Source organism: Nanorana parkeri, unplaced genomic scaffold (genome assembly GCF_000935625.1).
Source record: "Nanorana parkeri isolate BGI_ZX_2015 unplaced genomic scaffold, ASM93562v1 scaffold111, whole genome shotgun sequence".
Classification (NCBI taxonomy): Eukaryota; Metazoa; Chordata; class Amphibia; order Anura; family Dicroglossidae; genus Nanorana; species Nanorana parkeri.
Window position 1 is genome coordinate 645,750 of NW_017306379.1, and position 14,611 is coordinate 660,360.

A 14,611-nucleotide genomic window follows, 5' to 3' on the forward strand; every position below is an offset into this window, starting at 1 on the left:
AAACACACAATAGAAATGCTTACATGAAAACTCTTTGCTTGTTCTTTGCTTGTGTTTTATAGTCAAACTGGTGATACCACTCTTTACTATTGCAGTGTCACAGAATCTGTTGTCAGCTATATGCTCATTGTATTAAAGGATAGGTTTACTAAGACAGTCACAAACCCTAACCCTCAATCCCTTCATTACTTTTTTGCACCTATCCTGTTCAGTGTTGGTTTAATTCTCATTGTATTGAACCAAATACTGAGGATCTCCTGTCTCAATATACGGCCTGATTTAGTACGATGGGGATTTGGTGCACAGCTGCAGCCAGCACTGAAGAGGATTTCTGAAGAATGGCTATAAACTGTTGAGAAGGTGATAATGGGAAGGTGTTGTAGAGAAGGTGTTTCTCCCTCATGACTGCTGGAATAATGATCAAGCACTTGCAAGAAAGGTGGAGGAAACACAGATGCACAGAATTAATGAAGCAGAAGCAAGGAGATCCTTGCACTGCAGGTTCTCAAGTACAACTTCCTCTCCAGCAAGGATAACAGTGAGCAGCACAGCAGTGACACCACCAAATCTCCTGAGAAAGTTATAGTCAGCAGTGCCTTAGATGATCTCACAAATTAATATATCACTATGAGGCTCAAGGCACAGGAAATATACTGCTGTTTTAGAAAAGGAATGCAAGACAAAAACTAGATATTTCAGGGCACTGCTTAGGCATAATCAACATTTATAGATACTCCCTATAACCTGGTACAGATTCACTTTTTGAGCTCAGGCTAACTTTAGGAATGAACAACAACATACTCCCAAAACAACAGCAAGTCAGATGGGGAGGCGATAGATGGAGAAGTAGTCTTTAGTGACCATGCCATGTAAAAGTGGGCCTTGTTCAGGTTGGCCTATTCTAAAAGAGGTTTTTATAGTACATAAAGATAAACGTTTAGCATGTAGAATTTGGTGGAGAGTTTGGCTATTTCAGAACCTAGCAAATTTGGAAATATTGAAAGGAAAGCTACTTTTCAAATGAGAATTTCAGGAAAAACTTAAAATCTGGTAATTAAACTTCAAGTGAAAAGCTGGTTACCTATTCTACCTAAACTAAACATTGAGCCCTGAAGGAAGGACTCTTTCACTAGTCCAATTAACTTCCACCATCTGCAACATATAATCCAATCTGCAATTTGGATCATAGCTACAGATTCACTGGGTTGCCAGCGGAGTGAATCCAAGCAAATTTGCTCACCACCACTCATCAGAAAATTAATCCGGGGCTAGAATTACAGCACCAGAACCTACTTCATAAAACAAAAAGTAAGTAACAGCTTTAATATTTCTATTCTCACATGTATTCTATAAAGACATTCTTTTTAGCTGTGGATGAAATGAGAAACAGTTAAATTTTCTATCAGGTGAGATTTTCTCTCACTTCCGGTCCCTGTGACACCCGTACAAGAAATGAGAGGAGTGAATGTCATGGGGACTGTCACGTACCGCAGGGCAGATCCCCTTGTGCCAGGTCTGGATCCCAGTAGCAGGAAGCAGGTGAGATAACCAGTCCAAATACAAAGTCCAGGGGGATGAGACAAGACGTAGTGATGCAGTTCTGTGTTCAGGGCAGGCAGCGTAGAATCAGTAGTCTAGAAAACAGTCCGAGGGTCAGGTAACCGAGAGTCCATGAATGCAGGAAAAGGGGACGAAGATACAGGAACAAATGCTTGGTCTCTGCGAGCAGGGCTTCAGAATAACCTAGCACTGAGCTAGTAATTTTGTGAGGTTTTAAAGCCAAGGACTGGAGGTAATGCCCCTGTTCCTGCGAAAACAGAGGTGGAGTTAGGGCGTTGCTCAGTGTATTGCTGAAGGCTTGTGTTCCTTGGGAGGAAGCAAGTTTTTGCATGTTGCCAGTTGCTGTGCATGCTGGATCTCTATTGGGGCTTATAGACGTCACACCAGGATACCCCGCATGTGACACCACCACGGGAGATGGCCCCGACGCTGTGACTAGCGCAGCTCCTGAAACGCACGCACGATGACGCACAGAACAATGCTTCGGAGGCATAGCCACAGCAGAAAAGCGCTGGGAACGTGTCTGTGGTCCCAGGAGATCTTGAGAGGGGTGTCTCCGCAAACTGCAGCTGCCAGGTGAGGGACGCCTCCGTGCGCCATGACAGGGACAGAAAGGCTGAGGCAGCAATAAAAACATTGTCAGAACATCCTACACTTCAACGCTGTACTAAAAATGTGTTTGTTTTTGTAACTTTTGGAGTGATTTCCAACCACTCTTATGACTTTCTGTCACTTCCTGTTTGGGACTTTTAAGCTTTCCTTACTCTATTCAATGCAAAATAAAAACATTTTGGCTGCAGCTGGCTTTTAATAAACTCAGAATGGTAACTTACGCTGGGTTAATGGAGTGTGTAAAAATTTGTAACAAGTGTTAGTCGATCAAAGGTTACCACCTAAATATTCATGCTCGGCAGGGTAAACAATTTACAGAGATTTGAACGACTGCAAACTGTTTATTAATTTTTTTTATTATTCCTTCACTTGTTTCTTTAGCGTTGTCTCCCTTTTCGATAATTAATGAGTGAAGATGAAATAGGGACTTCGCAAACTGGTGCACAGCTGAGCTTATCTCCGTGGCTTATTTACTTTTGAGCTTAAAGACCAATCAAAGCGTCAACCTGACTTGTTTGTGAATGGAACGCTGGACCCGCTTAGCGTTTTACATCGCTTCGCCTTGTTTACGTGTATATTTCCTCACAACTTACACTAATTTGGTCTTAGTTCTAAGGGATTACATCTGCTCTCTGATTTTTATAACATCATTTTCCCACCAGATTTCTAGTTGTTTCTGTACTCCTTTTTTTTATTTATCTATTTATTTTTACGTTCTCATTAATTAAAATACACATCTCAACCTAGCCTATGCCTGTTTTTTCCCTTTTGCTATTCTCATTATACCAGTAGACATAATTAAAGGTTACACAAGGAAATATTTTCTTCTCAAAAGATAAATAAATGTGTTCTCCCTCCAGAACTCAATTTGCTGAGTAGATAATGAGCATTTTAACCACCTTCCACATTTTCTCAAATGAAGGATAGTTCTCACAATTTAAAGTCCATCTTTATAAAATACAAAATGATTTTGGGTGTCGTTATAAAGATTATTTATTTTTCTGTTATGTTTAAAATATAAAATATTATCAAAATTATAAATAATATTTGAAAAGGAACTCCAGGCAGATATAAATGCCAGTTAATGCATCTTTAAGAAAAACAAAACATGAATTGTATTTTTAATAGCCATATGTGAAGGTATCTGAGTCTATCCTTGAATTGGATGCAAGTCAGCAGAGCTTCAACTCCTTCACTGATTGGTAGTAAATCACCAACATAAACCAACATAAACAAGGCAATAGTGAGTTCCCAAGAGGTGGCTTCCATAATGTGATAGTATGCACAGCCTATTGGCACATTTTGGATGACTTACCTTACAGTTGATCCCCTCCAGAGATGTCAGCGCTTTCTTCGTATGCAGGCGTTGCCATCTTCATCTGGTCTTCTTTCAGGTTTAGCGCCTTTAACCTCATGATTAGCCAGGTTGCGATGATGTAACTGTTACACATGTACACTATAGTTCCTTAATTTCGGCACAAGACCTTGCCGGCCTTTTGCGCTGAGCTGCACATGCATGGCTCAGTGCACAGGAAGGCTGACAGACAGGAAGGGAGCATTTATGACAGAAGAGATATACAGGGTCATAAAATTCCTACCTGTCAGCGTTTTTTTAAATTTTTACTTTACTTCCACTTTAAGTGAAAACTTTCACACAAAGTGAACATCATATTTGCCTTTAGTAAATCAGTCCAACAGTATCTAAACTCTAGTAAACTAGTTTAAAAATATATATTGCTGTAAGTGTTCTGCATCTGTAATCCATCATGACAGGCTACTCTAGCGATAAGGCTTGGGTACAGGTTTAAAATATGTTCAACCTGGACCCAGCCTTTTTAAGGTTAACTTGCCCACCTGAAACCTTATACTGATGTAATTGTAAGTCTATCATTTAGGGTCAGTAGCACCACTGCTGCTAAATGACATGACATATCCTGCTGGCTTCTCTTTGTAAAGAAGTTGGCAGGGATCCTAGGTGAAGTAATTGACCACATATAGTCATGACCATATTTGGTCAATTATACTATAAAGTTTTCCTGCCGGCTTGGTTACATACAGAAGCTGGTGGGGACCTGTCATTTGTAAAGGGACAAAGAGTGGTTAATGATCGTCGCATTTTGCATGTCATTATGTTGGCAGGTCAAAATCATTGAGTGTTGCACATCATAATTGATATGGATCTACATCATTAGACAATATGATTGTCATTGGATTTATATCAGGGAATTTTGTCTATTTTTTTAACTATCTGCCCCCCTAGGTGAATGAGTAAGGGGTAAATAGTACCCCTGGTTACTAATCCACAAACAAAATCAAAATAGTAAATAAAAACACCCAACAGTAAACAACGTTCTTTATTAAAAATAAAAAATGAACATTATCCCCCAATTTAAATCCAATTTCAGTCATCTTAATCAATTATATATACCCACGTCAATCACGATGAACTGCCAACATACTGCATCACTGGTCCTATGATCTTCATCCACCGCTACTTCCAACACAAATGACAGATCCCTGGTGCTGCTGGAATATAAAAACAGCGGCGGGGATTTGTGTGGCCATATTGACCATATTTGGTCAATGACATCACCCGGTATGGGCCAGCCCATTTGTTTACAACAAGCTGTCATGACAGATCCCCTGATCAAGCAACAAGCATAAGCTGGAAGGGATCTGTCATTTAGCAGCAATTGTGCTATCACACTTAATTGACAAATCTCCAACCATTGTTTGTAAAAAAAAAAAAAAAACTACTGCTCCATAGCTTCAAATTCAGGTTTACGGCATTCCCGATGAATGGTATTTACTTTGTGTATAGACAATATTACCTTCTCCCCACTAAACTGTAATTTAAAATAAAAAATGGTTGCATTGGTACAAATCCCTAATGGCAGTGTCCATCTACCCATGCCAGTTTTTTGTTTTTTTTACAAAAGCTTGCAAATTGGCCTTGAAAAAGGTCAGAAAAAATAACAATCAGCCACCATAGACTACAATGGGATTCGGTATTATGTTTAGGATCAACAAAAAAATTTTCCTGGGCTCGCCGATTCTACTCCAAAGTGAACACATCTCTAGCATGTAGCTTCTGCATGGGTTGGGGGAACTGTGAGTCAGCGGCAGTAAGCACTGCTGGATCCCCTGAATATTAGTGCAGTTATCAGATATGACCTAGCGCTGGGGGAGACAATGGAGGACTGAACAGGGGGACAATCATTAGAAAAGAGAAAATACTAAATAAGTATGGCAGAGGTGGAAAAGTCTAGACAGTAAAATAGCAGAGCTTGGATATTACATCACCTACTTATGACATATTAAAGCATTTTTCTATTCCTCCAGGAATTAAGAAAAGGAGTGGCATTAGGACCCCCGCCAGGAATTCAAATCAGGCCCAATATGGTGTTCTTAGAATTTTTAGAATAAGGGTAATATGATGCACTTAAATCAAAGCCTGCATAAAATGTAAAAGTGCTGGGTAGACAGGCTGTGTGTTGTATACGTTTCATGTTTATTTTCAGATATAATTCACTGTGCCATTAATTTAAAAAGAAAATCTATATTAATATATTTTTAAAACACACACACAAAAAATCAAATTGCAGGCCCCAGATCCACTGTTTGAATTGGGGTGTTTCATCCTCAGATAGCCTCCAAAGTGTCCGGATCTAGGTTGAATTTTAGTTCATTCTGATCAGCTCACTCCTATGTAATAAATACCTCCGCTCTGTTTGTGATTTTGTATTGAGCCTGGCTGTTTCTAATCATTTTCCCTTAGTGTATATAAATTATGCCAGCCTTAACCTTTACAATGCTTACCCTGGGGATATTATTCCTTGTTCATGTTTATCCTATAGATCATTGTGCTTGGACTTGTTGATCTATGGAGAATATCTACATTGTTACTCACATCATAGGACGAGGTACTCTAATACATCAGAATAGACAAATTACCCAATTTTACCAAGGTTCATGTTTTGCCCGTTGTCAGGCACGGCTTGTACATATCACAATGAAGATGTATGGACGGAATTTTAATGGTTCTTTATAGTGTACATTGCACCGGCTCATTCTGATTCATTCTGTTTGTGTAGTACATGCACCATGCTTAGGATAATCAACAAAAAATATATTTACAGCAATATTTATACACTTTTTTCTGAGATGAAAATATCTGTCATCTGAATTTTTTTTACCAATTTGGGAAAAAAATATGACTTGACACATATCCTTCACATGCATTTGTTTTGTAAAAATGTAATATGTATTTGTCACCTTTATTTTTAGAAACATGACCCAAATTTGACAATTCTGTAATGGGTTGAACTTAAATGTAAAAGGTAATTCCACCTAAAAGTGAAGAGTCTGAGGAGTTAAATCACCTGACAGTTACTTATACAGCAAGTCTCAAAGACTCAATTGTTGGGTTTTCTGCACTTCAGTTCCCAGAACTGCAAACCTGATATGACCATTATGAGGGGTTCACTCTCTGCTGGTTGGATTTGTAAACGATATTGTGAACTGGTGGGTTGGTGGTGGGCACAAAAATCCCAGGTGAGCAGAAAGAGTCAAGAATATTGGCAGGAACATCTTGCTGGTTTAGTATCCTACACATATGAGAAGCCAGGGAATGTTCACTGTATACAAAAAAAATTGGCTTTAATTACACTTTAAAGTAGACCTAAACCCTGTTATACCTAAACCTTATGCATATACACATACTGGGTTGGTTGGTAATAAATGTGGGTATCCTCCGCTAAGGGTGCATGTGACAGGGTGGCAACGAAAGAGTACAAAGACTGTTTTCACCCCACAACAAGAAGTGGCTGAACAAAGACCTTTTTGGAAGGATCACCAGATATTCTAACTATATATTCTACAAATCCAACTCATCCCCTCCTCTTCCTCTCTCTGTAGGGGTCCCCCAAGGCTTTGTCCTAGGGCTCCTTCTGTTCTCTATCTACACCTCCTCTCTTGGTCAGTTGATAACGTTGCGTGGCTTCTAATGCCATCTCTATGCCGATGACATTCAAATATATCTCTCCACTCCACAAGTCACCTCCTCAGTGTCCTTGCGTGTCACTAATCTACTAACTAACATATCAGTCTGGATGTCACAACACTTCTTAAAACTCAATCTTCCAAAACAGCTCAGCGTCTGTAATCCTCCTCCATTGGTTTCCATCCCCCCCCCCCTCCTCCCCCCCCCTCTATCAATCCCTGCACTGGCTTCCGATCTCCCACAGGATAAAATTCAAAATATTAGCAACCACTTACAAAGCCATCCACAACTCTGTCCCCGGCTATATCTCCAACCTTGTCTCAAAGTATCACCCTAACCGCCCCATCCGCTCTTCCCAAGAACTCCTGCTCTCTAGCTCTCTCATCAACTCCTCCCATGCTCGTCTCCAGGACTTCTCTAGATTTTTTCCCATCCTTTGGAACTCCTTACCCCAACCTGTCCATCTATCTCCTACTCTGACTGCCTTTAGGCGATCCTTAAAGACTCATCTCCTTAGGGAAGCCTATCCCACCTCAACCTAACCACTGAACAATAACTTTCTCAAACAATTAATTCCCACACAGCTACCTCCTCATGTATCACTTGCCCCTCCCTTTTAGATTGTAAGCTCTCATGGGCATGGCCTTGCTAACCATCTTGTCTTGACTTGTGTTGTAATTGTAATGTCTTCCTTATATGATATAGCGCTGTACAAACTGTTGGCACTATATATATTCTGTATAATAATACTAATTATAACTTTTTTTTCATAAAAGCTGCAGATTTTAACAGATTTGGAATGACTTTTGAAATTACATCAGCATGTTAGAGCTTCTATGAAATTTACGTGATCTTGTAGATTGTAAGCTCTCACGAGCAGGGTCCTTCTAATCCTTTAGTATGGCATTGTATTGTAATTGTACTGTCTCCCCATTTGTTGTAAAGCGCCACACAAACTGTTGGAGCTATGTAAATCCTATACAATAATATTAATAATTATAGTTAGGTTTAGATCAACTTTAATTTATATTTTTTACCATCTTAGGTAGTGGCGTTTTCATTTAAAAGACTTAAACAAATACACTGACTGTATTTTGTATATCCAGCAGAAAGACATATTGCAGTGGATGAAGCACTCCCTTCATTGAGGACATCTTCAAATTCCTTAAGGTTCATCAGTAAATTGGCGGAACCATGACATAGAGTAATTATTCCCAGGTTTACAAAATGAGGAAACCAGACTCGAATTGTAACAGTATCCACCCCTAACCCCATCAGGATCCACTCTATATCTTAATTAATAGAACATTCCCCTTTTAAGCCATTCCACTGGCTTCCCACACAAATTGTTTCCATGGAGTAGCACTGTTATTAATTGAAGTGTTTGCACACGCTATTGTCCTTTTTCTGCTACATTTAACTTACTCTAGTGATGGCATATTAAATATATTCTATGTGCAATCACACTATTTACATATACGATGCAGTGAAGTAGAGTGAAATATGGGGATCTCCAGCTTGTCTTTGTTCAGAGGACAAGTAAAGCATATTTAAACCCAAGAACAAAAATGTAATATATTGCAACTTTTTTTCAGGCATTATCACCTGGTAACCCTGCTAGTAACACACTTCCTGTCCAAGGGTGACAACACTTACTCACTGTACTGTATCTAAGGAGGGACAGCATTACCACCCTAGGACAGGAAGTGGAAACCCTTTCCTCTTCTCCATAGCATAGACAGAAGGGATTCTGTAGTCATCAAGCATAGCTGGGAATGATGTAATGGATAAGAATGCTGCATAGACAGAGAGTATGGGAAGTTATCAGCTCACAGGATTTCTGAAATGATAAACAACAGATATAACAAAACACTTTTAATGGTATATATAAGAGACCAATTAGGAGAAGTTCATTTACATATTCTTTAAAGATCTCGTCCACTCACATAGGAAAATGTACTAGTCAGCATAATCCTTATGGCCATTGTTATAATGTCTTGCTCGATTTTCAGAAACACATATCTCTGTGTTCTTTGTGCTCTTTTTGAGTTTACTTCAGCCTCACCCTTCCACTTTTCAGCATGAGAAAGATTTAGAAGCTCAGAATCATGTGACAGGATGATGCTGCAACCCACACAGAAGCACCATGAAATCAAGCCTGATAAATCTGAAAGCAGTGGATTATGTACAACTTAAAACAAACTGAAACTGACTTGATTTTCTGATGTTAAAGGGTTATTAAACTCTCAGCGGTTTTTGCATATCTACTGCTAGCAAGCAGTAGATATATGTAAAAACCTTTTAAAAAGGCTTTAAACTTACCTGTGTCTTCGCCGTGCGCTCCCGTCCGAAGATCTGAAGATCCTCGGGTGGCCAAAAAGGATCTTGGGGCGGGTGCACAAGGTAAGTCTATGGAGCAGTGTGCACCGGCACAGACTCCGTGGGATATCAGAGAAGAGGAGAACAGAGGAGTCAGCGCTGGATCGGAGACCTGCACCAGCGCTGGAGAGACAGCTGAAAAGGACAGTAAAGAAGAAGATGATCGAATCAAGAGGCATCATTTAAGGTAAGCCCTTACAGCAGGATTGGGAAGGGGAAAAGAAAATTCAAACATTAAAGTCACTTTAAAGTAATTTTGTTGCCTGAGTAAATCGTTCAAAAAAACCTTCCTTGTTGCTATGTATGCCGCCAATTTTGACTCTCTTAAAGAGATAACATTTGCTTCCGGCAGCATCAAATACCTGGTGTTCCTTTAAGGTTTGTGGTCCAGTCTGATGACCCCAATGTCACCACAGGTCAGAAAGATCCAACCGTAGGCCTTACCAAGGAACATTGCCTAGGGATGTTGCTAGACGATAATGCTGGTACTTCCTCACTGATCTTTTCTGATCTATCCAGTATACACATTCATTGCCGGTATCCAAGGGTGAGTGAGGATGAGGTGCTGGACCACCAACTTCCTCCAGTCGAAATTGGAGAACTTTAAAGGAATCCTGCCTGGTTAGGTTGTATTCCTGCTTTGTATACACATGCTACACTTTACAGCTTGACCGCCGTGAGTTTGAAGGTAAAGGCATGTTTTGTTAATGAGCAATACACACAAGCCTGACTTTAATTCATAATTCATAAAATAAATAGCATGTATTAGATTCAGGAAGAAAGGGAAAGGTTTAGCCTGTCTTATCTATGTGGACAATTAAGCCCAGTAGCTAATTCTGGGTTCTGAAGGGTGTTTCTTTATGAAAAGGTTATGCGTTCATTCAGTGCAAAACTTCAAAAAAAATTATAAAGGTGAAATTCTCTTAGTTAAAGTTTTGTGAAACAATATTTGAAAGGTCAGCGGCACTCAACATGGAGCTGTGCTTTAATATATAACTAATTTAGGGAAATGCTGCATTTTTAAAGGTTATCGAGTGGTTTAGAGCACGGGGATTGTTTTGTAAGGGATTAATGTCCTGGATATTTCAAAATGGCTCTGTCTAAAATCATCATTAGTAGGTAATTCTCTTGTTTCGATACTCCCGCTGTAAATACATACTGCTGAATGTCAACTGGAATTGTGTTTTTTCGTCAAGTGTGATTGTTCCTGGAAGTTAAATTATTGTTTTTTTTTTTTTTTAAATAGATACATTTAAAGGCGAAATAGAGTCAGAATGGAGCAATTTCTGAATGTGCAAACTAAATGGGGAATGGGGGCCGGTTGATTGGAAGATCGAACTTATAAGAACTTTATATTTATTTTCGTTTGCTTGGGGAATTGGACTCAATTGATTTTTATATATTTTATTTTTTATTTATTTAGTTTGCACATTCAGTTTGTCTTATTGAGTACTTTAGATCCAATTTATTTCATATCTATATTAGTCTCCCACTTTGCAATTAATTGTCATCTGTCAAATCACATCACAAATCAGAAGTTTGGAGGAACTATTTGCACTTTATCTGTACAATAGTTTTTCGTTAATTTTATTTTATTAACGGTTTGACACAAAGGTTTGAGGATTTGTCACTTCTTTACCATTCACTTATGAGATAATTTTATTGTTAACATTTTTTTCACATTGTGTTGCATTGTATCCACGTAGAAGTTTATGCTCAGATTTATCAACACAAATGAGGTTTAGACACCTTGTTATCACTTGATTTATACATAGTTGTTTTTGATATTTTTTCATTGGGACGTTATTCACTTATATGTATATACACATATATACACTTTGAGGAGGTAACTAGTCCCCCAGTTCGGTGGATATATATATATACCTCCAGAACAAGGCAATATATTAATTTATATTTTACACCTACTTTCTTACGGAATCCACCTTTAGCGCTGTGTTATCACTTGCACATCATATTTTACCAATTCATAGCAGCTTTAGGATTAGTATTTTAACTTTTTAGCCTTATCTTTCCAAGAGCGCAGATTATTTTATCTAAATAAATTGATATTGCTGGACTAATCCCATTTCAAGTGCCAGTTTGGACTCTTGGATTTACGGCTTAAGCTGAAGCCTCATCTGGTTCTGAGGTTCCATTAGTGGGAGTGTACAGTATGTGTGAGAGTTGAGCCGCTCCATTTCTGTCTATTAGCTGTGGGTGGGAGGCCAGCAGGTCCTCCCACTACAGGGTGACTACAGAAGGAGGGGGATACAAAGTCACCCTGCACAAGGCGAGGAAAGAGCAATGACCGGTCAAAGGAAGGTCCTGCACAGAAGCAAAGTAGAAGAGTTGGTTCATACTGGATTACTGCACAGATCTTTAAGAAATACACAAAGGACACCAAAGTACAAGTAATAATGCATGTCCCTCTTGTATTTAGGCAATATTCGTTTAGCCCAGAGTTAAGTTTTATTAGATGGGATATTTCCACAGAGTGGACAGCTCCAAGGTTTTCTTTCACCTCTCCTGTACAGTATTAGAATGAAGTTATACAATTTGAAAACTTTTAAAATGTGACGTATGTATGTTAAGTTTTTGCCCAGTGCCTGGCATATTCACCAGCCAGGCTTTGTAACAAATTCATGCACAGTGCAAACTCAATAACCATTCAGTAATCACCACCCCTATTTATTGAATTGTGAATCTCCTAAAGCGGCAAATTCTAGCTTAGAATTATGAAACTGCATTGAAGTATTGAATCCCCAGCAAGGCTTGTTCTTCAAATTTAAGTAGCAACTCCAGGCAACAAGTAAAATCGATCAGTAAACTGGTGTTACTAACCTGGAAACATTGCAGCTTTGTGAAAGTCAGAAAGTCCATTTAATTTACCCTTATTAGAGATTTATATCATTTCTCACAGCCAGAAAGACTCTTGTGTGTATTTACTAGGCAAAAACTGCATGCTGTGCTGTGGAGCCTATCAAGTTATACACTATAAAGCCAAACGTTTGTGGACACCCAACTGTCATAACTACTATATGACCAAACAAAAGACACCCTTCCAAATAACCGAGTTAAAGTGACACTAAACTCAGGAGTTAAATATGTAAAATGCATTCAAGTACCTTAAAGTATAATTAAGCTCTCTTTTTTTGCATATATCTACTGCTAGCAAGTAATAGGTATATGCAAAGACATAAAACATTTTTAAAAGTTAGCAACAAGGTTATTACTTACCTCTGTCTCCACCTCTTGCTCCCACCGGAAGATCGGAAGATTCTCCAGCAGCCGATCAGGATGATGGGGCAGGCGCATGCTCAGTACAGATCATCGGCTGGGAGAAGAGGAGATACTCGCTGTAAGTCAAATCACGTAGCCATGAGCATGCACACCAGGCAGACACCATGAGACAGTAAGAGACAGGAGTCTGTGGTGGATCGAGATCGATGGCCTCAGTGGTGTTTTTTTTTTTATTGGACAGTTTGGACCAATGGCACTTTGCCATTGGTCCAAACCATCCACAGAGCTCAAGCCTCTAACACTAAGTAGAGGCTGTTGCAGCTCTGGCCCACTGCTGTGTAACCTAACTTAGCTGACAAAAGCCGGATGCAGTGCTCCGTCCATGACAGGTTACACAACGAGGAGGCTTTGCCTACTGCCTCACCTGCCTCCCCTGACCACAAGTCCCTGTAATGGGCACCACTGCAAATAATGTGATTCTTCATGTTGAGTGTTGTCATGCTTTTAGAAATGCACAACAAAACACTCAGGTTTAAATGGGGACTAAGCTTATTAAATATGCTGGAAGTATTCTTATTTTAATGATTTAATCATGTGCAAGCAAAATCCATTTTATTAATTTCTTTTGCACATAATTGGGTATTCATAGTGAACCCAGCCCCACCTTATTTATTTTACATTTTGCTCAGGGATCAGTTTCTACTCTTTTAGGTAATCAACCCCCAACCAGGAACCAACTACGGTACATATTTTAAATAAACAGATTTCGGTACTTCTGCTTTTGCAATGAAGCGAGCCAGTAAAAGTCAAAAAATACTTTTAAATCTCCCCTTTTTTTTTGCCTGGCATTGGTCACCATGTTTAGTTTTGTTTACAAATTGGTGTCCTTAGGGAAAATCGAAGTTGACAGTGTATATGAAAAATATTGATTCTCGCCAAAGACGCAGACACCTGCCGAGAGTTCAGCGCGCTGCTGAAAATGCGCTATAGATTTGATATGAAGTGAGAGCAATCATGGCAGCAATTAACATGACACTTCACTAAAATGCAAAATGTTTTTTTATGGTAGTAGCACAAAGGTGATGGAAAAACAAAATGTTCTATTTGAATGTTTGTTGAGCATTGATTGTTCTATAGGAGCTGAAAATGGGACCTTTTTCTTGATTTTTTTCACCACATATTTTAATATAACAACAAACTCCCCATTATGAACACTGGCGGGGGACACTTCCGCTAGGTCCAACAGACACTGCCACCTTACCCATTTACAGCAAATTGACAGTATCTTTTAAAATAGCCCCTTCCCAAACACCTGGCACTCACCTTGCCAGTGATCCCACAATGCTCCATCCTCTATTGAAGCCAACACTAAATTCCCCAGTGTTGGCTATTGTCAGACAATATGATAAGGTGGACGTCAGGGGTTCGGGGGAGGTGTACTTTACAGACACACTATCTAGTTGCCCTCAATGGGCAAGGTGACAGTATATCTTTAATGTGTATGTCTGGATGAAAAAATAAAAACATATGCAGTACATGACTAGGGTATTAAAGACTTCCCGTCTCCCCAAAAGTGCCAGACCACTACTCACTAAACACTTGACCACAAATGGTTACGCAGATATGAATTTACACAATGTGTCTCAAAGGACCTTCAAGGCCCCATTCAAAAAATGTTCTGTTAAATCCTTGAGAAGACCACACTATGGACAAGAAACGAACGAGGGATGGGTGGGTGGTAGTTGGCCCAACAACCAGTAATCTATCAACTGAAGACTGTTTGATCCAACCTATAACGCCCCCACCCCCGGCCCCCTC